This window comes from Delphinapterus leucas, chromosome 11, assembly GCF_059928025.1.
Source record: "Delphinapterus leucas isolate spDelLeu-1000000601 "Yukka" chromosome 11, BTC_Dleu_Yukka2, whole genome shotgun sequence".
Lineage (NCBI taxonomy): Eukaryota > Metazoa > Chordata > Mammalia > Artiodactyla > Monodontidae > Delphinapterus > Delphinapterus leucas.
This window is the reverse complement of record NC_143139.1, coordinates 40,053,588-40,078,619: the sequence shown is the minus strand read 5'-3', so window position 1 is coordinate 40,078,619 and position 25,032 is coordinate 40,053,588. Positions and strand designations below refer to the sequence as shown.

The 25,032-nt window shown below is 37.2% G+C and overlaps 1 protein-coding gene and 1 pseudogene across 7 annotated transcripts in view; one reads left to right on the top strand and one right to left on the bottom strand.

The window, feature by feature from the left end:
- Window positions 1-12,195: 12,195 nt before the first annotated feature.
- On the bottom strand, window positions 12,196-15,043 carry LOC149747995 (E3 SUMO-protein ligase KIAA1586 pseudogene; annotated as a pseudogene).
- Window positions 15,044-19,666: 4,623 nt separating this feature from the next.
- The window catches only part of LIMA1 (LIM domain and actin binding 1), an 82,926-nt gene continuing 77,560 nt past the window's right edge, over window positions 19,667-25,032 (top strand). For 5 of the 7 annotated variants that reach the window (XM_022572190.2, XM_022572187.2, XM_089920695.1 and 2 more), the window contains exon 1: window positions 19,667-19,773. The gene's annotated coding sequence lies outside the window, so the exon portion shown is untranslated. Of the gene's footprint in view, window positions 19,774-22,397; window positions 22,432-25,032 lie in introns of those variants that run through there. The other 2 variants (XM_089920692.1, XM_089920696.1) reach the window with 2 other exon arrangements.

The following is a 25,032-nucleotide window of genomic DNA, read 5'->3' as shown; positions in this document are numbered from 1 at the left end:
ATTAGAAGTGGTATATAGTAGATATCTTTATCTTGTTCCTGGTTTTAGAGAGAATTCTTGTAACATTTTAATGTTGGAAATGATCTTCACTGCTAGATTCAATTTACTAATAATTTATTTAGAATTTTTATAAGATTGGCCTTTTTCTTTCTCTCCTTGTTTTGGTATCAAGGCTATCATGGTCTTATGGAAAGAGTTGGAGAGTATTTCTACTTTTTCTATTTCTTGAAATGTTTACATAAGATTTAAATGATCTAGTTTTTGAAAATCTGGAAGAACACCTATCTAGGTCAGATGCTTTAACTATAGACTGAATTTCTTCAATGGTGCTTTCAGCAGCACGTACCAGAATATCCATGTAGCAATAGCTTAAACATAAAGACCTTTACTTATTTCTTCTAACAAGAACTCTTTCCAGAAAAGAGTGTTTAATGACTGTTTTTCTTACTCATGATGTTGCTACATCTGAGTGACATTGTAACAGAAAGTGTAAAAAAGTTTGTATATATATCTGAGCAGGCTCAAATCTATGCATGAATAAAAGGAGCAGAGAAAAGAATGAGCTTTTGGAAGTCAACCAATTAGTGAAATATTATTTGATAGGTGTTATAGTCTAAGTTAAATATATGTACATATATATGAATATATCTTATATATAGAATCAGAGGAAGAGCTCTGCGTATTTTTATGCTTGAGATAAATCCAATGCACTATACAATAGAATTTCTGTACATGCCAGAAAACAGAATTAGGGCCTTTGAATTCTTTTTTTGTTTTTGTTCTTTTGTTATTGTTTGTTTTTTTGCGGTACGCGGGCTTCTCACTGTTGTGGCCTCTCCCACTGCAGAGCACAGGCTCCGGATGAGCAGGCTCAGCGGCCACGGCTCACGGGCCCAGCCGCTCCGCGGCATGTGGGATCTTCCCGGACCGGGGCACGAACCCGTGTCCCCTGCACCAGCAGGCGGACTCTCAACCACTGCACCACCAGGGAAGCCCAGGGCCTTTGAATTCTATTAGCTTGCCTTCCCTGTGACTTAAGTATGAAGTCCAAATCTTGTACTTTTTATATTCTCAAGGTCTAATACAGGGAGTAAACAATATAGGAAGTCTAGTCTTCATTTTGTTCTTCGTTAGAATTGGAATAGTGATACAGACATAACGGTAAGTTAATGTAATCAGTCTAACCGACTGGGAGTGTTCTGGGTTTTGGCAGATATTCTCAAAATAAAAATTGATAGTTTTTCTGCAATATCCCCCAAAAAGTACATTAAGATATCTGCACACATAATTGAGGATCTGTTGTTTGCTATAGGGATATGGAGGTCTTCACAATAAGTAGCTGGGGCATTTTGAAAAGTTTTTTCCTGCCTTTAGAAATGAAATTAATTGTGAAAGGGCAGGTGTGTGGGGAAGCAGGGAAGAGGAACCAAAAGCAACTTAAATTAGGCAGTGCCACTGTCTCTTTCATAGGATCAAGGTGGGAGGAGATGACAAGGGCCAGAATCTGGTAATTTAAGGTAACAAACTCTAATAATAAGTGTCTTTGAATTTAAAAGCTGAAGCAAGAGAGGACATAATTAAATTACATTAGGACAAAGAAGGATAGAGAAAGACTAAAAGGTGCTCTCAGGTCAGCTTTCCACTACAGCTGGGTACTGTTCTCACAGAATTCCCTAGAGAGTCTTCTACCATCAAGTGACATTTGAGGTATTAAACATGTGAGATGGGATTAGACACCTTGAGCATATGATCCTTAAGGGGCTGACAGTGCAAACTTCCTGCTGAACTAGTTTCTTATCCTAGAGTCTGATCCCTGAGCTCATCTGTTCTCCTGTTCCCCAGTAATTTTCAAACTTCTATCAGTCTGTTACCAAAAAAATAAGGAAGAACAAACAGATCAGCTTCTGATGTGGGGTATACAATTTACCTCCAGAAAACTTCTCAACCTATATGAGGAAGGACTGGGAGAAGAGGGACAGGGATTTGATATTTACTGCATGTGTAGTATATGCTAAGCAGAGTACTAGGTCATTTAATTTAATCCTCATGACAACAACGTCAACCAAGTATTATTATTGCCAATGATGAAGCTGAGACTTAAAGAAGTTAGGAAACTTGCCCCCACCCCCAACTCATGTTAAGAAGTCAAAGAGATTAAATGCAAATGTATTCTGGTTCCAAAGCCTATGCTTATTTCACCAGAGCAAGGGACGCTCCAAGTCAATTGTTAATGTTTGAGTGTTTCCGTCCCTCTCGGTAATGCATCATCTCCCTGGCTCTGGACTTTTCCACAACAGAGTGACTTTTTTTTTAACAAAGTGACTTTTTACTGAAACAATTTAAGACTCTGCAAACTAAGAATCTGACAAAAATCCCAAAGGTTTATGAAGTTCAGTAACATTAGTGTATATGTATTTAAAGTCCTAAAAGAGTGAAAGGAAGTACACTAATCCTGCCAACAATAAGTTTTTTTAAAAAGGAAAATAACTTCCTCCTTCATTTATTGGAACTGCTTGGAAGCAGAAGTCAGGAAATCCCCTTCCTTGATTTGTAGTATTTATGTTGCTATTATTCCCAAAGAACAGGTTTATTCTGCTTTATTCTTTGAAATTTTCAATATTTTTTTCTTAACAGAACATAGTTTTGGTTATTTTAAAGATTTCCACATGACAAGAGTTTATTTTACCCTCTTTTTTACATTCTGAGAAAATGAAGCTATAAGCAAACAAAAAATGCCTAATTACGTCTATTACATAAAAAAATGTATATTCCCTACAATAGCTTACTATCCTAGGAATTACTTATGGGAAAATCCTTTAGTACACATATACATTTCCAGTTAGAGTAATAGGTGTTTGAGGAGAATGAAAATTTTTCACATGTATAGGATTCAGCCCTTTCTCATAATATCTAAGAATAACTTGAGAATACTTTCCACCAAAGTAAAATAAATTATTTTCATTACTAAAAGATTATCATAGACATACAGTTAAATGGAATATAATAGAATGTCCAAAAATAGACAAACACAAATATATTCATTTAATTTTCAACCAAGGGGCCAAAGTAATTGAATGGGGGAAAGGATAACCTTTTCAACAAATGGTGCTGGAACATCTAGATATCCATGTGGAAAAATCTTCACCCTTACCTCACACCATATACAAAAAAATTAACTTGAAATGAATCATAAAAGAATAGGTAAGAGATGAAACTATAAAATTTCTAAAACTACAAAACATAGACAAAAATCTTTGTGACCTTGGATTAGACAAAGATTTCTTAGAATTCAAAAAGCACAAAGCCATAAAAGAAAAAAGCTGATAAACTGTACTTCATCAAAACTTAAAACTTCTGCTTTTTGTAGTATAGTCTGAAGTCAGAGACCGTGATACCCCCAGCTGTGTGCTTGTCTGTCAAGATTGTTTTGACTTTTTCAGGTCTTTTCTGTTTCTATCCAAATTTTTAAATTATTTTTTCTAGTTCTGTGAAAAATGCCATTGGTATTTTGACAGGGATTGCGGTGAATCTGTAGATTGCCTCAAGTAATATGGTCGTTTTAACAATATTAATTCTTCCAATCCATGAACACAGTATATCTTTCTATCTGTTTGTGTCATATGCAATTTCTTTCATCAGTGTCTTATAGTTTTCTTAGTCCAGGTCTTTTACCTCGTTAGGTAGGTTTATTCTAGCTATTTTATTCTTTTTGATGCAATTGTAAATGGAATTGTTTCCTTAATTTCTCCTTCTGATAGCTCGTTGTTACTGCATAGAAATGCAACAGATTTCTGTATATTAATTTTGTATTCTGCAACTTTACCAAATTCATTGGTGAACTCTAGTAGTTTTTTGGTGGTGTCTTTAGGATTTTCTATGTATAGTATCATGTTATCTGCAAACAGTGACAGTTTTATTTATTTCTTTCCAGTTTGGATTCCTTTTATTTCTTTTTGTCTGGGAATATACAATGGAAAAAAGACAGTCTCTTCAATAGGTGATGCTGGAAAAACTGAACAGGTACAAGTAAAAGAATGAAATTAGAACATTTTCTCAAACCATATACAAAAATAAATTCAAAATGGATTAAAGACCTAAACGTAAGACCAGGAATTATAAAACTTCTGGAAGAAAACATAGGCAGAACAGGCTTTGGCATAAATCACAGCAATATTTTTTTGGATCTATCTCCTAAGGCAAAGGAAACAAGAGCAAAAATAAACAAATGGGACCTAATTAAATTTAAAAGCTTTTGCACAGCAAAGGAAACCATCAGCAAAATGAAAAGACAACCTACTGAATGGGAGAAAATATTTGTAAATGATGTGACTGATAAGGGGATAATGCCCAAAATACATAACAGCTTATACAATTCAACATCAAAAAAAAAAACAACTTGATCCAAAAATGGGCAGGAGGCCTGAATACACATTTTTCCAAAGAAGACATACAGATGAACAATAGCACATGAAATGATGCTCAACATCACTAACCATCAGAGAAATGCAAATCAAAGCCACAATGAGATATAACCTCACACCTGTCAGAATGGCTATTATCAAAAAGACCACAAATAACAAATGTTGGTGAGGGTGTAGAGAAAAGGGAACCCTCTTGCACTGTTGGTGGGAATGTAAATTGGTACAACCACTGTGAAAAACAGTATGGAGGTGCCTCAAAAAACTAAAAATAGAACTACCATATTATCTAGCAATTCCACTTCTGCGTATACATCCAAAGAAAACAAAAACACTAATTTGAAAAGATACATGCACCCCAACATTCATAGCAGCTTTACAATAACCAGGATATGGAAGCAACCTAAGTGTTCATTAACAGATGAAAAGATAAAGAAGATGTGGTGTGTGTGTGTATATATATATATATATATATATACATATATATATATATATATATATACACACATATACATATAATGGAATACTACTCAGCCATAACAAAGAATGAAATTTCGCAATTTGCAACAGCATGTATGGACTTGGAAGTTACTATGCTTAGTGAAATAAGTCAGACAGAGAAAGACAAATACTTTATGTTACCACTTATATGTGGAATCTAAAAAATAAAACAAACTAGTGAATATAACAAAAAAGAAACAGACTCAGAGAGAACAAACTAGTGGTTACCAGTGGGAAGAGGGAAGCAGAGAGGGGAAGGATAGGGGTAGGGGATTAAGAGCTAAAAACTACTGTGTATAAAATAAATAAGCTACAAGGATATATTGTACAGCACAGGGAATATAGCCAATATTTTATAATAACTATAAATGGAGTATAACCTTTAAAAATCATGAATCACTATGTTGTACACCTGCAACTTATATAATATTGTAAATCAACAATATTTCAATTAAAAAATAAAAGGTATGACAAGTAAAAAAAAAAGCCAAAAAGAAAAAAAATCTTCTGCTTTTTGAAAGACACTTAAGAAAAATTAAGAAATAAGCCACAGTGGACTTCCCTGATGGCACAGTGGTTAAGAATCCACCTGCCAGTGCAGGGGACACAGGTTCATTCTCTGGTCTGGGAAGATCCCACATACCGCGGAGCAACTAAGCCCGTGCACCACAACTACTGAGCCTGTGCTCTAGAGCCTGCGAGCCACAACTACTAAGCCACGTGCCTAGAGCCCGTGCTCCACAACAAGAGAAACCACCACAATGAGAAGCCCACGCACTGCAATGAAGAGTGGCTCCTGCTCACCACAACTAGAGAAAGCCCGCGGGCAGCAACGAAGACCTAACGCAGCCAAAAATAAATTAACTAATTAATTTAAAAAAAAAGAAAAAGAAATAAGCCACAGACTGGGAGAAAATACTTTCAAAGCATGTATCTGATAAAAGACTTGTATCCAGAATATATAAATAATTTTTACAACTCAATAAGACAAATAATCCAATTAATAAATGGGCAAAAGATTTGAACAGATACTCCATCAACAAAGATATATGAAATGCAAATAAGCACATGAAAAGATTCACATCATTAGTTATTAGGGAAATGCAAATTAACCACGAGATATCACTACACCCACTAGAATCACTATAATTAAAAAGACTAACAATACTAAGTGCAGCAGAGAATGGGGAGCAACTAGAACTCACACATTGCTGGTGGGAATGCAAAATATTACATTCACTTTGGAAAAGTCTGGCAGTTTTTTAAAAAGTTAAATGCACATTGCAATGCAACTCACTCCTAAGCAATCCTACTCCTGAGTATTTGCCCAAGAGAAATGAAAACAGATGTCAATATGAACTGGTATATAACTGGTATGTAAACACTCATAGCAGCTTTCTTCATAATAGCCCCCAACTAGAAACAACTGAAATGTCCATCAACTGGTGAATCAATAAATTGTGATATATCCATACAATGGAATATACTACTTAGCATTAAAAAGGAGTGAACTACTGATACAACATGGATAATCTCAAAAGCATTGTGTTAAGTGAAAGAAGCCAGAGATGGACACAAAAGACTATAAACATTTATATGAAATTCTGGTGAAGTCAAAATTGCAATGACAGAAAACAGATTAGTGGTTGCCGGGGGCAGGGGTGAGAGATTGTGGGGGAGACTGATGGCAAAGGGGCACAGGGAACATTTGAGGGTGACAGAAATATTATATATCTGGATTGTCATGGTGGTTGCACTGCTGTACACATTTGTCAAAAACACAATGAAATGTACACTTAAAATTGATGAATTTTAATGTATGTAAAACATACCTCAATGAAGCTGATTTTTTTTTGTGGGGGGGGGCGGTTCGCGGGCCTCTCACTGTTGTGGCCTCTCCCGTTGCGGAGCACAGGCTCCAGTCGCGCAGGCTCAGCGGCCATGGCTCACAGGCCTAGCCGCTCCACGGCAGGTGGGATCCTCCCGGACCGGGGCACGAACCCGTGTCCCCTGTATCGGCAGGCGGACTCTCAACCACTGCACCACCAGGGAAGTCCAATAAAGCTGATTTTTAAAAAATGGTCCTCTTCCTGCATGAGAATCAGAGATTTAGATTAGACATAAGGGATTTCTGATCATGGGACATTATTGAAGATTTCCTTTCCTGGGACTTCCCTGGTGGCACAGTGGTTAAAAATCCGCCTGCCAATGCAGGGGACATGGGTTCGATCCCTGGTCCGGGAAGATCCCACATGCCATGGAGCAACTAAGCCCGTGCGTCACAACTACTGAGCCTGCGTTCTAGAGCCCGTGAGCCACAACTACTGAGCCCGCAGGCCACAACTACTGAAGCCTGCGCACCTAGAGCCCGTGCTCCACAAGAAGAGAAGCCACCTCAATGAGAAGCACACGCACCTCAATGAAGAGTAGCCCCTGCTCTGCACAACTAGAGAAAGCCTGCACGCAGCAACAAAGACCCAATGCAACCAAAAATAAATTAAATAAATAAATTTATAAAGATTTCCTTTCCTTGACAATTTTTAAGAATGAAGATGAGAAGGCCATTGACTGAACTAGAATAGATTTTTTTTGAGGCAAAGAGTAAATGATACACTTATCTATATATTGGGTTGGCAAAAAAGTGCCTTCAGTTTTCAAGTAAAAATGAAAGGCACATTTTTCATTTTCACCAAGAACTTTATTGTTTTTTAAAATATTTATTTAGGCTGCACCGGGTCTTAGTTGCAGCACCTGGGATCTTTTAGTTGCGGCATGCAGGATCTTTAGTTGGGCATGCAAACTCTTAGTTGTGGCATGCATGCAGGATCTAGTTCCCTGACCAGGGATTGAACCCAGCCCCCCTACAGTGGAAGCACAGAGCCTTAACCACTGGACCACCAGGGAAGTCCCTCACCAAGAACTTTGTTGAACAACGTATTCACCCTTTTGTTCCACTACCTTCTGCCATTTTTCAGGCAACTTCATAATTCCATCTTCCCAAAACTTTTAATCTTTTTGAGCAAAGAACTGTCTTTTACAGTCTTCCAGGGAATTGAAATTTTTTCCATTAAGAGAATTTTGTAAAGACCGAAATAAATGGAATTCCAAAGGTGCAATGTCTGGTGAATACGGTGGATGAATCAGAACTTCCCAGTCAAGCTGTAACCGTTTTTGCCTGGTCATCAAAGAAACATGCGGTTTTGCGTTATCCTGATGGAAGATTATGTGTTTTCTGTTGACTAATTCCAGACGCTTTTCGTCAAGGGCTGTTTTCAGTTGGTCTAATTGGGAGCAGCTCTTGTTGGAATTAATTGTTCAGTTTTCCAGAAGGAGCTCATAATAGAGGATTCCCTTCCAATCCCACCATATACACAACATCACCTTCTTTGAATAAAGACAGGCCTTTGGTGTGGTTGGTGGTGGTTCATTTCACTTGCCCCACGATCTCTTCCGTTCCACATTATTGTACAGTATCCACTTGTCATCACCCGTCACAATTTGTTTTAAAAACGGAACATTTTCATTACATTTCAGTTGAGAATCGCATGAGGAAATACGGTCAAGAAGGTTTTTTTCGCTTAACTTATGTGGAACCCAAACATCAAAGCGATAACCAAGCTGGTGCAAATGATCTTCAGTGCTTGATTTGGATATTTTGAGTATGTCAGCTATCTCCCGCATGGTTTAAAGTTGACTGTTCTCAATTAATGTCTCGATTTGATCGCTATCAACTTAAACTGGTCCACCCGACCGTGGAGCATCATCCAGCGAGAAATCTCCAGCACGGAACTTTGCAAACCACTTTTGACATGTTCGATCAGTCACAGTACCTTCTCCATACACTGCACAAACCTTTTTTTTTTTGCATTTCAGTTGCATTTTGACCTTTCTTGAAATAATAAAGCATAATATGCCAAAAATATTGCTTTTTTCTTCCATCTTCAATGTTAAAATAGCTCCACAAAAATTCACCAATTTTGATTTTTTTCTTTTTATGCACGCTGAATATGACAGCTGTCACAATACAATCTAACAAAATTGTTTCGAATGAAGTTAAAGACAACTAAGTGCTACTAGAGCCATCTTATGGAAAAAATTGAATAAACTCTTTGGCCAAACCAATATTATATGTGATATATATATGATCTATTACACATTAAATAGTAGATATTTATCTGATTCGAAAAGTATTTAGATAAGAACCACCATATTTAACTTAAATCTTCATCCTTCTTTTAAGATTTAGAAAAAAATACTCTTGAGAGTTTAATTTTTTCATTCACAGTTATCAAAATGATTCCTTATGGGCCTACCCAAAAAGGCAAATTTATATAATACTTTAAATATATAAAGCTTTTAAGTTCAATTAAATCATAGTGTATCATACGACTACCAACTTTTTTACATTGTTTTTTAAGATTTTTTTTCCCGATTTTTCTCTATACCTAATTTAAAATAATAGCTATTCCTGGAAAACAATGTGTAACATATTAAGATCTCTGTTGTTTTTTACTCTATACATTCTCCTAAGGCAATCTCGTCTTCTCAGGGTACTTCGTTACCATCATGTACACTGATAATTTTGACCTATATAGCTCAGAAACAGATCCAAGGTTTTCTGAGGCCTAAAGCTTACACAATTGGGAAATTAAGTTCACACAACTTAAGAAAATTAATATAGCTCTTCAAATATAGAATTCTTAGTGCCTGTCTCAGAGCCTTGAAAGGAGACTTTGCAAAAGAGACCTGGAGTAACTTCATCAGCTTCACAGCAAATCTGCCTCTGCTATAGCTGTATCTTATAGCCAGATATTTCTCTTAGCGACTATTGAACTATCCTCTAGTTGCCTACTGGATATCTCTCCTTTTAAGTCCCCCATTAAATTTTTTAAATTAATTTTTATTGGAGTATAGTTGCTTTTACAATGTTGTGTTCCTCTGTTAAAATTAACAGGCCCACAGTTGAACTTGGTTTCTCTTTTCTACTCTTCCACCACTACCATAAGGAGCTTGCTAGTTTTCCTGCATTCTCTCCAGATCAGGAAATAGCACCAGCATTCATGCAGCTGCATGTTACCTCCATATCCAAGCAAACCATCAAGTCTTGACAATTCATCTCCCAAATAATCTGACATTCACATCTCTCTCGTTCATCTACTTTTCTCCAACTCCAATCCCAATCTAGTTCAGGTCATCAACTTCTCTTACCTAGATTATTCCAACAGTCACCTAATGGGTCTCCTAACCTCCAGTTTTGCCACCTTCTAAACTGTTCATGTTGCAACCAAATACGCATCTGATCATATCACTCCCTGGGCTCAAATACTTTACTGTACAAACTTCAATACGCCTAAGAAATTACTTGGCATTGTTGTTAAAAATCAAACAAACAAACATAGATTTGGGAACTTTACCCTAGTGATTTTAACTTTTTATTATTTTTATTTCTTTGGCCGGGCCCCATGGCATGCAGGATCTTAGTTTCCTGACCAGGGATCAAACCCATGCCCACTGCAGTGGAAGCGCGGAGTCCTAACAACTGGACCGCAGGGAAATCCCTACCCCAGTGATTTTGGTTCAATAGGTTTGGGGTAGAATATAGGAGTGGGCAATTTTAATACGACTTGTAGGTGATTCTGATGTAGGTAATCCGTACTTTAAGGCACAATGTTTAATGGCTCCCCAGTTCTCCTACAGTGGAGTTCAAACTCCTTAACATGTCTTCCAATGCCCTGTAAAATCTGGGCCCTGCTTACCTTTCTGGTTTCATAGGTGACTACTACTTCCTGTACTCTAGGGTTAAGCTATATTGAACATTTCCCCATTTTTAAAGAAAGCATACCCCAACTATGCTTTGTTCTCCCCAGTTGATCCCATCCAATCTATCTATCCTTCCAGTGAACCAATCAAACACACACAACCCTCTGCCTTGCTAATTCTTATTTACCATTCAGTTTAGACATAAATTCCACAAGGAAGACTTTTGAGTCCCAAACCTTTCTAAGGGCTATAACAGCCTCCTATATTTTTCCCAATCATATACTTATCTAAAGTATTCTATTAATTTATTTACTAACCCTAACCCACTGAATCACTGTGTTGTTCTCCAGTGAATTCCCCAGTGCTTGGCACTGTACCTAGCATATTATAGGCACTCAATAAACATTTATTGAATGAAAAAATGAATGACTTTTACTTAGAAGAAGTTGAATGAAGTTAAGGGCAACAAGATAAAGATTGTATTTATGCAATGGAAAATATGTACATCAATGCACAAGTGCCAGGGGGAACTATAGAAAGATAACCACAGCAAATGAACTAGGAGGGAAATGAACAAAGGATTTGAATAAGCAATTCACAGCAAAGAAATTCAAATGGCCAATAAGCATGAAAAAACATATTTATTCTTGTCATCAATTAGACAAGTACAAATTAAACCAATGATACTGTCATTCCATACCCATCAAACTGGCAAAGATTTAAGTCTGCTAATACCAACTTTTGGCAAGGATGTAGAGAAATGAGATCTCACACTACAGATGTTAGGATAAACTGGAGGCATATACCTAGCAATTCTAGCATATAAGTACAAGGATGTCCTTTTAACACTGTTTATAAAGTGAAAAAATGGAAATAATGTAAATATCCAGCAGTGATATATGTTTCAATGGAATACTTCAAAGCATTTAAAAATGAATTAGTTACACATATGAATATGGATAGTGCCTCACAATAAAGAATAAATAATTAATGTCAATGGTGCAAATGTTGAGAAATCAGGAGTGAAGAAACGAAGGACCCAATACAGGAGAAAAGCAAAGGGTCATGGTATAACCATCATTTGATGATCCCAATCTGCTAACTCTTTTCCCAATAAATTTCTTGTCATTAAATTTGATACATGACCTACTACTGAACTACCATTTCTCACCTGGTACAAATTCATTAAAATGAAGCTTTTTTCAGCTTTAGCACTATTGACTGCAATTGTGGGGTTTTTTTTAGCTTTTTGAATAGTTGCAGGGAGTGTAACATTGTTTAATTCTACATTATTATCTACAAATCCCTGAAAAGTTCATGTTTAAAATTTCACTTAAATAATACAATTTCCCCCTACCAGTGATCCATGGTGAAGTTAGTTCCTCACAAGGCCAAGGAGATGGTTCTAATAAATCAAAATAATTCAAAATGCTTTGTTTCTAATAAGACATAAATTCATTACTTTTTAGTAACACATTTCTAGGCAGAGCTTCAAATTTATTTTTATTAAATGGAATGTCTTGGGACTTCCCTTGCCGTACAGTGGTTAAGGCTCTGTGCTTCCAGAGCAGGGGGTGTGGGTTCGATCCCTGGTGGGGGAACTAGGATCCCACAGGCCATGAAGTGCAGCCAAAAAAAAAAAAAAGTTGAAAAAAATAAATGGAATGTCTTTAAACTTATCTGACTTAAATCTCTGACATGAGATTCATGCTTTCTAATACCAATTCTAAATTTTCTAAAGCTTTTATGACACATTTAATTTTTTTTAACTTTCTGAATAGTAGTTGATCTTCATTGCAATGCAATTGAAAGTAATGAAAAATCTCAAAGAATATCAATCATTAAAACAAGGTCTTGGGCTTCCCTGGTGGTACAGTGGTTAAGAATCCGCCTGCCAATGCAGGGGACACAGGTTCAAGCCCTGGTCCGGGAAGATCCCACATGCCATGGAGCAACTAAGCCCATGCACTACAACTACTGAGCCTGCGCTCTAGAGCCCGAGCCACAACTACTGAGCTCACGTGCCACAACTACTGAAGCCTGTGCACCTAGAGTCTGTGCTCCGCAACAAAAGCCACCACAATGAGAAGTCCACACACTGCAATGAAGAGTAGCCCTGCTCGCCGCAACTAGAGAAAGCCCACACACAGCAACGAAGACCCAATGCAGCCAAAAATAAATTTTAAAAAACAAGGTCTTGTCATTTCTCCAAAGAAGACATACAGATGGCCAAGAGGTGCATGAAAAGCTGCTCAACATCACTAATTATTAGGGAAATCCAAATCAAAACTACAATGAGGTATCACCTCACACCAGTTAGAATGGGCATCATCAAAAAATCTACAAACAACAAATGCTGGAGAGAGTGTGCAGAAAAGGGAACCCTCTTGCACTGTTGGTGGTAATGTAAATTGATACAGCCACTATGGAGAACAGTATGGAGGTTCCTTAAAAAACTAAAAATAGAATCACCATATGACCCAACAATCCCACTACTGGGCATATACCCAGAGAAAACCATAATTCAAAAAGACACATGCACCCCAGTTTACAATAGCCAGATCATGGAAGCAACCTAAATGCCCATCGACAGATGAATGAATAAAGAAGATGTGGCACAAATATACAATGGAATATTACTCAGCCATAAAAAGGAACAAAAGTGGGTCATTTGTAGAGACGTGGATGGACCTAGACTGTCATACAGAGTGAAGTAAGTCAGAAAGAGAAAAACAAATATCATATATTAACGCATATATGTGGAATCTAGAAAAATGGTACAGATGAACCAGTTTGCAAGGCAGAAATAGAGACAGATGTAGAGAACAAACGTATAGACACCAAGGGGGGAAAGTGGGGTGGTGGTGGGGATGGTGGTGTGATGAATTGGGAGACTGGGATTGACATGTATACACTAATATGTATAAAATAGATAACAAATAAGAACCTGCTGTATAAAAAAATAAAATAAAATTCAAAAAAAACAAACAAACAAGGTCTTGTAAGAAAGTAATCTTAGCTAATCTCTTTGCCAAACCAGAATAAAAAGAATGAGAAAAATGCATATATGATGAAGTATATGCCTGACATACAGCAGCGGCAGTTTGTAAACTACATGCCACCCATCTCAATCTCAGTACTAGATCAGTTTTTTTTTTTTAATTGTAGTTGATTTACAATGTGGTGTTATAGACCAGTTTTAATAATCTTAATTTCAAGTTCTTTAGCTACAGTTTCCAATCAATTTTATTTTTGTTAGATTGGTGATAAATAGAATAAATTTTATCCAGAATATTTTTAAACAATTGACTTCCATTTCAGATACTGAATTGGAATTGATGACTTAGTGCCAAATAATGGCTTCAGGAAAATATTCTAACAAATTTGCAGCTATTCCAGACTTCCTTTCCACTATTGTACAAGCACCATTAGAACAAAATGCAATTAAGTTCGCTTTCAAATATTATCAAGGCCACAATCATTTAAAGTAGACAATAATGTATTAGAAATACACTCTGTTGTGGCTGACACAAGCAACAAATACAATTACCAATACAGAAATTGATTCAACTGTGCACTGGAGATAAATCACTAGGCTCTTTTCTTCAAACGTGTAGATGCCTCATCAATTATAATACCTATTTGGCATTCTCTTCTATAATATTCTTAAATATCTTCATATAATTTCTTTTGCAATATGGTCTGCTGTTCTTGTTGCATGTAAACAATTGTCTGTGTCTGTTCCATTTTCCTCTTTCAACTTTATTGCTGCCCTCACTATCAGATAAAGGCCTACTATGTTTTACTAAACTGTGAAGAGTATTAAAAACATCTATGATAGTATCAATATTTTTATTATTTAGTTTATACACTAAATTGGAAATTGAGTCATTAGTTGATTCTTTTAACAAATCGTGAATTTTAGTAGTCTTTAGGAAAATCATATTCCCTAATTTTTTTTTTTTCAGAAAAGTGTGCCTAGTAGTTTTATTAGTACCATTTGGGGTTACTCCATATGCCCTCCATTCCTTGGACATATGAACATGCTTTTCTTCTCTCCCTCCCTAACGCTGAATATCAAACAATCCTTACATATTAGTTTATATTCTTTTATTTCAAGCAATTTGTACTGCTCTGAAAACATAAACACTTGTCTTTTCATTCCAACAATCTGGAAGCACAAGGTTATCTACCTCCTTTGCTAACCATGATGGTGTTTCTTCAATGACTAGTTGTTCAACAACTTTGAAATTTTTTTCCATTAGCTTAGGTATCCTACAATTTTCACTCCTATCATTTTCTGTGTCTGTTTTCAACTTCATCAGATTTAAAAAACTTAATAAGTCACTCTGTTACTTTGGCATTTTAGGGATCTGAATCTGTAAAATAATTTTAAGTTAGTAAAATTCACAATACTACTTGGGCGTTAACAAAATTTTTAAAAATAATTTTAATATGATTTTAGAAATAGCATACATTTTATTTTTTAATTAAAATTTTTTTCCTACATTGTAATTAGCTAAACCAATATTTTGTACCCTGCTTATAAATGTAGAGCTGGGTAAAAATAAGTCACAGATGGTATTCTTAGCTTTTGGTATTAATTTTTTTAATGCAAACTTCTAAGAATATGCTAATATTTGGTTTCATCTAAAAGATTTAGAAAGTGATATTTTGTTTCCATTATTTTAGAAATAATAGGTACGCATCTGTGTTTTTATATACATTATATACCTATGTCATATACATTAGTATATATAAAAATATGTGTATATATAAATATGCATATATATGCCTGTTTTACATCTTTTTTTTTTAACCTTTTGACCCTCTTCACCCATTTGTCCTCCATTCCCACCTCTGGCAACCATTAATCTGCTCTCTATATCTATGAACTTGTTTTTTCGTTTTTTTTTTCCTTAAAGATCCACATGTAAGAGAGATCATACAGTATTTGTCTTTTTCTGTATTATTTCACTTAGCATAATGCCCTCAAGTTCAATCCATCTTTTCACAAATGGCAAGATGTCATTCTTTCTCATGGGTGTGTAATATTCCATTGTATATATACCACATTTTCTTTATCCATCCATCCATTGATAGACACCTAGGCTGTTTCCGTGTCTTGGTTTTTGTAAATAATGCTGCAATAAACATGGGGGTACATATGTCTTTTTGAGTGTTTTCATTTTCTTTGGATAAATACTCCGAAGTAGAATTGCTGTAATATACAGTAAGTCTATTTTTAATTTTTTGAGGAATCTTCATACTGTTTTCCACAGTGGCTGCACCAATTTACATTCCCACCAGCAGTGTACAAGGGTTCCCTTTTCTCCACATCCTCACCAATACTTGTTATTTCTTGTCTTTTTGATAACAGACATTCTGACAGGTATGAGCTTTTGATATCTCATTGTGGTTTTGATTTGCACTTCCCTGATTAACACTGTTGAGCATCTTTTCATGTACCTGTTTACCTTCTGTATGTCTTCTATTGAAAAATATCTATTCAAATCTTCTACCATTTTTTAATTGGATTTTTTCTTTGCTATTGAGTTGTATGAGTTGTATCTTTATAGACTTTGGATATTACCTCCTTATCAGATATGTATTATCTCCCATCAGTAGGTTGCCTTTTCATTTTGTTGATGGTCTCCTTTGCTGTGCAGAAGCTTTTTAGGATGATATAGTCCCACTTATTTATTTTTGCTTTTGGTGTCAGATTCAAAAAATCATCACCAGACCTATGTCAAGGAGCTTACTGCCTGTATTTTTCCTTCTAGTAGTTTTATGGTTTCAGGTTTTACATTCCAGTCTTTAATCCCTTTGAGTTAATTTTTGTTTATGGTGTAAGACAGCTTCCCCAACACCATTTATTGAAGAGACTATCCTTTCCCCATTACATATTCTTGGTAACTTTGTCATATGTTAATTGACCATATATGCATGGGTTTATTTCTGGGCTTTCTATTCTGTTCCACTGATCTATGCGTATGTTTTTAGGCCAATGCCATACTGTTTTAATTACAATAGCTTTATAATACAAAGTCAGGGAGTGTGATGCCTCCAGCTTTGTTCTTTCTCAAGATTGCTTTGGCTATTCAGGTTTTTTGTTTGTTTTGTTTTGTTTTGTTTGATTCCATTCAAATTTTGGATTATTTCTATTCCTTTGAAAAATGCCATTGGGATTTTGATAAGAATTGCACTGATCTGTAGATTGCTTTGGGTTGTATGGACATTTTAACAATATTGATTCTTCCAATCCATGAACATGGAATATCTTTCCATTTATCTGCGTCTTCTTCCATTTCTTTCATTAATGCCTTATAGTTTTCAATATATAGGTTTTTCACCTTCCTGATTAAATTTATTCCTAAGTATTTTATTCTTTTTGATGCAGTTGTAAATGGGGTTGTTTTCTTCATTTCTCTTTCTGATAGTTCATTGCTACTCTATAGAAACACAACAGACTTTTGTGTTTTAATGGAGTCTTTAGCATGAATTTTAAACAAAAATACTAACTGTGCTTTTCGGTGTTTACCTATACCTTCAGTGTGACTTGCTATTTCTTGAATATCTACTATCAGTTTTAATTTTTTTCCAACAATATCTCACAAAATCAGACTATGAATAAATTCTTGATTATGTTCTACAGTAAGACCCAACTGTAATAGTATAATGATGAATCCTAAAAAGAAAAAATTCTTGATTATGATTTGATTCAGCAAAAAAGATGCTCACATCACTGCCAAAGAAGTGTAGTTTGGACATGGATGCTGACTGATATTTTTGTTTAATTAAGTAGTAAGAAAAAAGCAAACCAGTGAACTTCACTGTTGGAACTTCATTCATATGTCAATGACGTAAGCAACTTCTTTACTGAACTGGATGACAGTTTTTGAATACTGGAACAATACTTTCTTAACCTTTTGTGCTACTCACAACGTCAAGGCCACAGATGTCATACACTGTTTAGTTCTGCATTATTAATATTTTCTCCACTAGCCTACTGCCTGTTTTTATAAATACAGCTTTATTAAAACATAGCCATGCCCACTTTAAATGTAAGAGTTGAGCAGTTGTGACAAAGACCATATGTACTAGAAGGCCTTAAATATTTACTAATTGGCTGTTTACAGAAAAAATTGCAAACACTTGGTCTAGAAAATCAACAAAACAATAAGCCAAGCCCTGATTTGTAGCATTTGCCAATTTCCATGGTGTAAATACTCCTATTGCAGCCAATTTCATGCTGCATATGTGACAAACACACAAACATGAACAGAGTTGGACAGAAACACATACAACATAATATAGTATTTCCATCCTACAGATACCATAGACAACCTTAAGAGTAATTAGTAAAATGAAGTTTAAAAAAGTGACGTTTTGAGGGCTTCCCTGGTGGCACAGCGGTTGAGAGTCCGCCTGCCGATGCAGGGGACATGGGTTCATGCCCCGGTCCGGGAGGATCCCACATGCCCCGGAGCGGCTGGGCCTGTGAGCCATGGCTGCTGAGCCTGCGCTCCGCAACTGGAGAGGCCACAGCAGTAAGAGGCCCGCGTATCGCAAAAAAAAAAAAAAAAAAAAGTGCCGTTTTGAGTATTTATTACCTGTTTTTAACATATTTGTTAATTTATATAAATTGATTTTAATAGTGGTTATGCTTAACAACTAGCTCATAAAATCCCCCCCCAAAATAGCAATCAACCTTGCAAACTGGTAAAAGCCAACTGTGGTGTACTACTAGCTCTATTTTCAAAAGGCCAGGAGAACAAGGAGTAATTTGCCTGACAAGTGGCTGAGTCAAGATTCAAATCTAGGTGCAAATTTCTGACTCCGGTTTGGCTTCTTAATCTCCTTAGCAGAGAATAAGGGCCTTTATTGGCTTGTTTAAAAAAAAAAAAAATGGGGAGTGATATATACTAGGGGAACTCCACAAGTAATAGAATGCATTTTCTGCAGTACCATCCTATATATTTGCCACAAGTCTCTAACAAAACTGGCAGGCAGCACGGGAATATGAGTCTTGACGCTTGATACCTATCCCAAATACCTAGTCTGGGCTGGGTATCTGAAGGAATAAGAAAACAACTGATTAGTCTATCCATCACCTGCCGTTGGAAATTGATTAGACATCTTCGTTAACTGCTTTAGGAAGTGTAAATACAGGTGTTTACTACCACGAGCCCCATATAGTGCTTATCGACCTACGTGAATTCTGAAAAGCTTAAGAAAACTTGTGGTTTGAAACCTTACTACACGTGGGGCGCAGGCAAAGGAAAAGGAAAGGACATTCTCGAAGGGCCCTCATACAGCCACACGTACCTGGGGCAAAATGTGCGGGCAGGATAGCCAAGTGCTAGGCCTCCCAACGTACTCTAAACCTTTAGAGCACAGCTCTAAATGAAGGAATGATAAGGGCTAGAGCTGCTGTTGAACTTGGAGATCTGCCCTTGTACAACCGCTTCATTTACATGAAGAAACTCTGCTCTAGTGAGGTGAGGCGACTTGAACTTCAAGCGGTGGAGCCAGGATGAATTTATAGCTCTTTCCACTACACCCCACGGCCTCCTCTAGAACACCCTCCCTGCACAGAACTTACCCCAAAAGCACCAGGAACCTGGTTGGTGACTGGCCTACACTTGAACCTAGGACAAATCTCCTAATCGCTCTTGAGTCAAACTGGAAGCTCTGAGTCAGCAGGTAAAAGCCAAAGTACAGAAGCACAGAACTCTACGTCGTGCAAATACGTAGACCCCTCAAAGAACAAAGGGCGAGACACGGGCCCTGGAAAAAGCAGCCACGCCCCTCACCACGCCCACGCCGCCCCGCAGAGCAACGCGAGCAGCCGCGAGGAGGAGCACGCAGCCGGCGGCGCGCACGCTCTCGCCGAGGCTGCGCGGGAGACGGTCTGACGTGCGCGCCCCCGCGTCGGTGGGCGGGGTCTTGGGCGGGGCTCTGAGCCGGACCGGGGCGGGGCCGCAGGGAGCTGTAGGTGTTGCATCTGGGTCGCGACAGGTGCGCAAGGCAAAGCGCCAGGGACCCGTACCAGGGCTGGTAGCAGCGCAGAGAAAAGACCGCTGTTAGCCAGGTAAGGGCCTTCTTTCTCCACATCCTCCACAGCCGGAGAGTGCACGGAGACGTCGAATTCCCTCCACACCCTCTTTCTCCTGGGACTTTTGGGGGTGGGGGGAACACAAGGAGCGTGAACCCCTCCCCCTCGAGAAAGGGAGTGGAGGAGCTGCTGATCCTTTGCTCTTTCCTCACTTCTGGGTACTGCGCTGGGGTTGGAGTAATTATGTAGAGCGGAGCTTTTGCTGCCTGAGGGCGGGAACTGATAGGATCCCCTCCTCTTCCAACTGGAACACTCCTTTCTAACTATATATAACAATACATACTTTTTTGGTGTGGTGGAGGAAAGCGGCAGTTCATCAAAATTCAAAATAGTCTCCCAGGGAAATATTCTAATAATTCAACTGCTCTTTTCCATTCTCCATTTTTAACCATTCTCTCCCTCTTCGATTTTTCTCCCCTTCCATTCAGCCTTTTGAGATATGTTAATATAGCAGTCCTTACAGCTGGATGTGTCAGCCCAGAATCGCTATCGTGTACATATGGCACCCGTCAATACGTGGGTGTTAATATAAGGTAACTGTACACCCCTGGCTACACCTACTAAGCCTGAAGCTGTAGGTGCTAGGAGCTAACCATCTGGCACCCTTCCTTACCTCCTTACTGGTGCTTACCATCCTGGTGAGAGATATTTGAAATACTATTATCTTTCACCTAATTCCAGCTTTCAGAAGTCTGCCTAATCCAGATGGTTCTATTGACTTGACTTTTCAAGTTAGTCAAAGATAATTAGGGAGTTATCAGCCGTTAAGACAGTGACCCTTTAAAAGGGGAGAGGTCTTCTTTTGCATTAGGTGTTCTTTCTTTTGCTCTTGATTTAAGTGGTTAAATTGAATACTTTTCATTTGCATAGTTATTAATACTATTCACAAATAAGTATTTTAGAAACCATGAAATAACACTTTCTTCTGAGGTCTGATGTAGGCACAAAAGAAGATGACCCTCAATGAGCATTTCCTAAGCTCCTGTGGAGTTATAGCCTGGATGAAGGATGATCATGTTTTAGGTAGACCTTCAAAAACGAGTGTGTGCATATGTATTTCTTTGTTTTGCATTGATAGAACAACACATAACATGGTACTAGGTAATCACTTTAAGAACTCATTTCATTTTTTTGGACAAAACATTTATTGAGTGCCCCTTGTATTGTCAGTCCTGTGGATTCAAAGTTCTAAATGTTCTTACTCTAAAATAGCTTAAAATCAAATGGGTTAGGCAGGTCAATAGATACAACTTAGAGTATTAGTGAGGCCAGTGCTATGCTAGAGATCAACCCAGAGTGCTGTAGGAGCATAGAGAATACAGTTTTTTAAAAATTCCCTCTTCTGCTTTTCCTTGAACACAAAACAAAATAAACAACAACAATAACAAAAACCTTTGAGCAATAGTGAGTGATTCTCTTCAGTCCATGTATTTGTGTGAGTCATATTCCTTACCTTATGTTCTGTCAACATTATGGCCTTTTGATAATGGGATTAGGACTTGTCATTAATTCTATGTAGTTCAGTAAATAGTTGGTGGAGCTATTTTCACAGTTCTGAATTGGGCCTAGAAGTGTTGTTATCATGTAGTCCCTGAACTCTAGAGCCTCTGGGAAGAGAATAGTGTATTGGCAACATTAGCAAAGCAGTGCCATTTTGTAAAACTTGGTCCATTGTGTAACTTTGTTTAGCTTGGTACATTCAAGTTTTGTTCCAGATTCTGGTTAAAGGTGGGCCAAATTTTAACCACCTAATAATTATAAGAAAAGAAAGCTTCAGAAGTGAAAACAATTCTATTAACAGCACATCTTGATTACAGAGGATACTTTTTCTTGCTAAGGTACCCTCAAAATGTCTTTTTCTTTCTTTCTTTCTCTTTCTTTTCTTTTCTTTTTTTTGGAGCAGGGGACAGGGTGGAGGAGGAAAGGGTCAGAAATGTTTGAAGATTCTTTGCAGCGTTTTAATGATCTGAAGTCTGTGGTAGTCTGCAGTGTTCTTCATAAACTGCAGGCATTTAGTAACTGCCTACAGTGTGCCAGTGTTCTAGTATATAGAGGATGAACATGCCACAGTCCCTTCTATATGATTATGTTTTTCATTTTTAAAATAGAGATTTAAAAAAAAATAGTTCTGATGAACCTAGGGGCAGGACAGGAATAATGACGCAGACGTAGAGAATGGACTTGAGGACACGGGGAGGGGGAAGGGTAAGCTGGGACGAAGTGAGAGAGTGGCATTGACATATACACACTACCAAATGTAAAACAGATAGCTAGTGGGAAGCAGCTGCATAGCACAGGGAGATCAGCTCAGTGCTTTGTGACCACCTAGAGGGGTGGGATGGGGAGGGTGGGAGGGAGGCACAAGAAGGAGTGGATATGGGGATATATGTGTACATATAGCTGATTCACTTTGTTATACAGCAGAAACTAACACAACATTGTAAAGCAATTATACTCCAACAAAGATGTTAAAAAAAATAAAATAGAGATTTTGAGTTAATAATACAGGTGATAGTTGTTTCATTTGGCAATGAGCCGTGGTACTTGATGAACACATTTCTTACCTCCTTTGACATTGTTTCTCTCTGTTCACGCTCTAGGAAAGTGGTCCCACCAGGAGTTTTTGGAAAGACAGTAGGTATTTGCATGTATTTTGTGTATCTACAATGATTTTGTTGTTTACTTATGTTTTCAAGTACAAATTTTAATTATTGTTCCTCTTAGGGTTTCAAATATCTGGATTTCCTCTGGTATTTTTCTTTCTTTTTTTTTTTATAAATTTATTTATTTATTTTATTTTTTTGGCTGCATTGGGTCTTCGTTACTGCACACGGGCTTTCTCTAGTTGTGGCAAGCAGGGTCTACTCTTCATTGCGTTGCGCGGGCTTCTCATTGCGGTGGCTTCTCTTGTTACGGAGCACAGGCTCTAGGCGCACGGGCTTCAGTAGTTGTGGCTTGAAGCTGTAGAGCGCAGGTTCAGTAGTTGTGGCTCACGGGCTTAATTGTTCTGCAGCATGTGGGATCTTCCCGGACTAGGGCTCGAACCTGTGTCCCCTGCATTGGCAAGTGGATTCTTAACCACTGCTCCACCAGGGAAGTCCCTCCTCTGGTATTTTTCAACATTTAGAGCTTCTGTATCAGAAAGGTTCATCAAAGACATATATACAACACAGACACAAAAGAATGTTGAGAGTGTGGGAGATCATTAGACATCTTTGCCATAAAAGGCCACCTAACCACAAATTGGGAGAATTTGCCATTATTTATGTTGACAGCAAAACTAGTTTTCAGGCATTCTAAATTCCATACACTCACAAATAGGCGACTTTCACTGAGATTGGAATTGTACTCTTTCTGCAGATAGGAAAAAGTGTGCCTTGGTTCCTAAGTCAGGAATTTCCATAAGAAAAGACTTTTTTTTTTTAAGGTTGGTATGGTCTTTCATTGTATGTTTTTTGATAGGAAGTTTAAGTACTTTATTTTGGATTGTGTACAGTAATCTCCAGGTGATGTTAAATTACTTAACACAGACTCTTCAAGGTTCTTTAGTAACAAATGAGTGGTTGTAAGTTGAGTAGTTTCTACTTAATGGTTGTGGAATTGAGATTCTATGGTAAATGGTACTCTTGGTAGGGCTATACTGATTTGTTTATTCTGTGGCTGGAGGGAAAGTCCTTGAGACTCAGTCAAGTTATTGTGCTAATGCAGACCTCTTTTCATAAACAGGACAAGGTTTGACCCAACAATAAATCCATTATTTAGCATGTCAGATGATTTCTTTGTATTTGAAAATGTTTCTAGAAACTTCACATGTCCAGTCATAAGAAGTTAACATGGGGAGTTCCTTGGCTCCACACTCTCACTGCCGAGGGCCCAGGTTCAATCCCTGTTCAGGGAACTAAGATCCCACAAGCCGTGCGGCAGGCCAAAAAAAAAAAAAAGTTAACATGATACTATGAAATTTTACATTATTTTTATTTTTAAAGAATTTCTTTAATACTGCTCTGAAACTAAGAACTTGCATGTTTGGGGAAAAAAGATAACAGCTTTTTTGTACTTCTGGTAACAAGTGTGGAGCTGTTTTTTCCTGTATTTATCCTATAATGGAGCTCACTAAATGGAAACTTTACAATCCCTCAAACATGTTTTTTCTTGTACACCAAAGTATTGCCAATTTTTGTTTCATTACCCATAGAATAGTCATCCTGATATGCTTTTACTTGGTTTTAGATTTCCACAACCTTTTTCCCCCATAAACTGAAGCTTAAGCAAATAATTTAAGCACAGGACTTCTTTTCCTCACAGTCAATTTTATTGAACAGGTAATATTTGCTCAGATTTGGTTTCCACCACCAGCACTAGAGGAAACTGATCTGTCCATGCGTAGTACCCAGTGATTTCCCTCTAATGGCCCTGTCACTGGCCTCCTCCTCATCACTTGACAACATTTGACCAAGTGGACAACTTTTCTGTCCACTTTCATGTGGCTTTCTTGATGTGACTCTATCTGGTTCTCCATCTAACCATTTCCTTCCATGCTCCTTCACTAATTCACAGTCTTTTTGCCCCTTAAATGTGTGTGTTAGCCATGACCTGTCCAGCATCCTGTTCTCCTTATACTCTCTCCCCGAGCACTCTGATCTATTTCCATGACTTCAACTGACACCTGAATGTGAGTGATTTACAAATTAATCATCTTTAAAACCTCTTTTCATATTATATATATAATTCTTGTTTTATTTTCACATATACAAACATCCATACATATTTTGAAAATAAGAATTATATATGCTAGTTACAGAAAACCTGGGAAAAAAATAAATTATGAAGGAGACAAAATAGTCCATAATCTGTTCTGCAGAGAAGTACTGTTTGGTGTATTTCCTTTCAGTCTTTTTTTTTTTTTTCCTTTGATACACACAAACACACTCACATAAACACACAGGTAACTGGGTTCATTTTATTACAGTAGATAGAGTTTTGTATCTGCTTTTCCACTTTACATTATTCCATGATTTTCCATGGCATCAAAATTATTTGAAAACAATTTTAATGGATGTTTAATACCCTATTGTATTGATGTTACAAAATTTAACTATGTACTTGGGTGTTTTGATTTTTACACCATTACTAATAAGTGAAAAAACTGAAAACAAATTTATGCATAAATCTTTGTACGAATCACTCATTATTTCCTTAGGTTAGATTCCCAGAAGTTTAATTACTGGGTCAAAG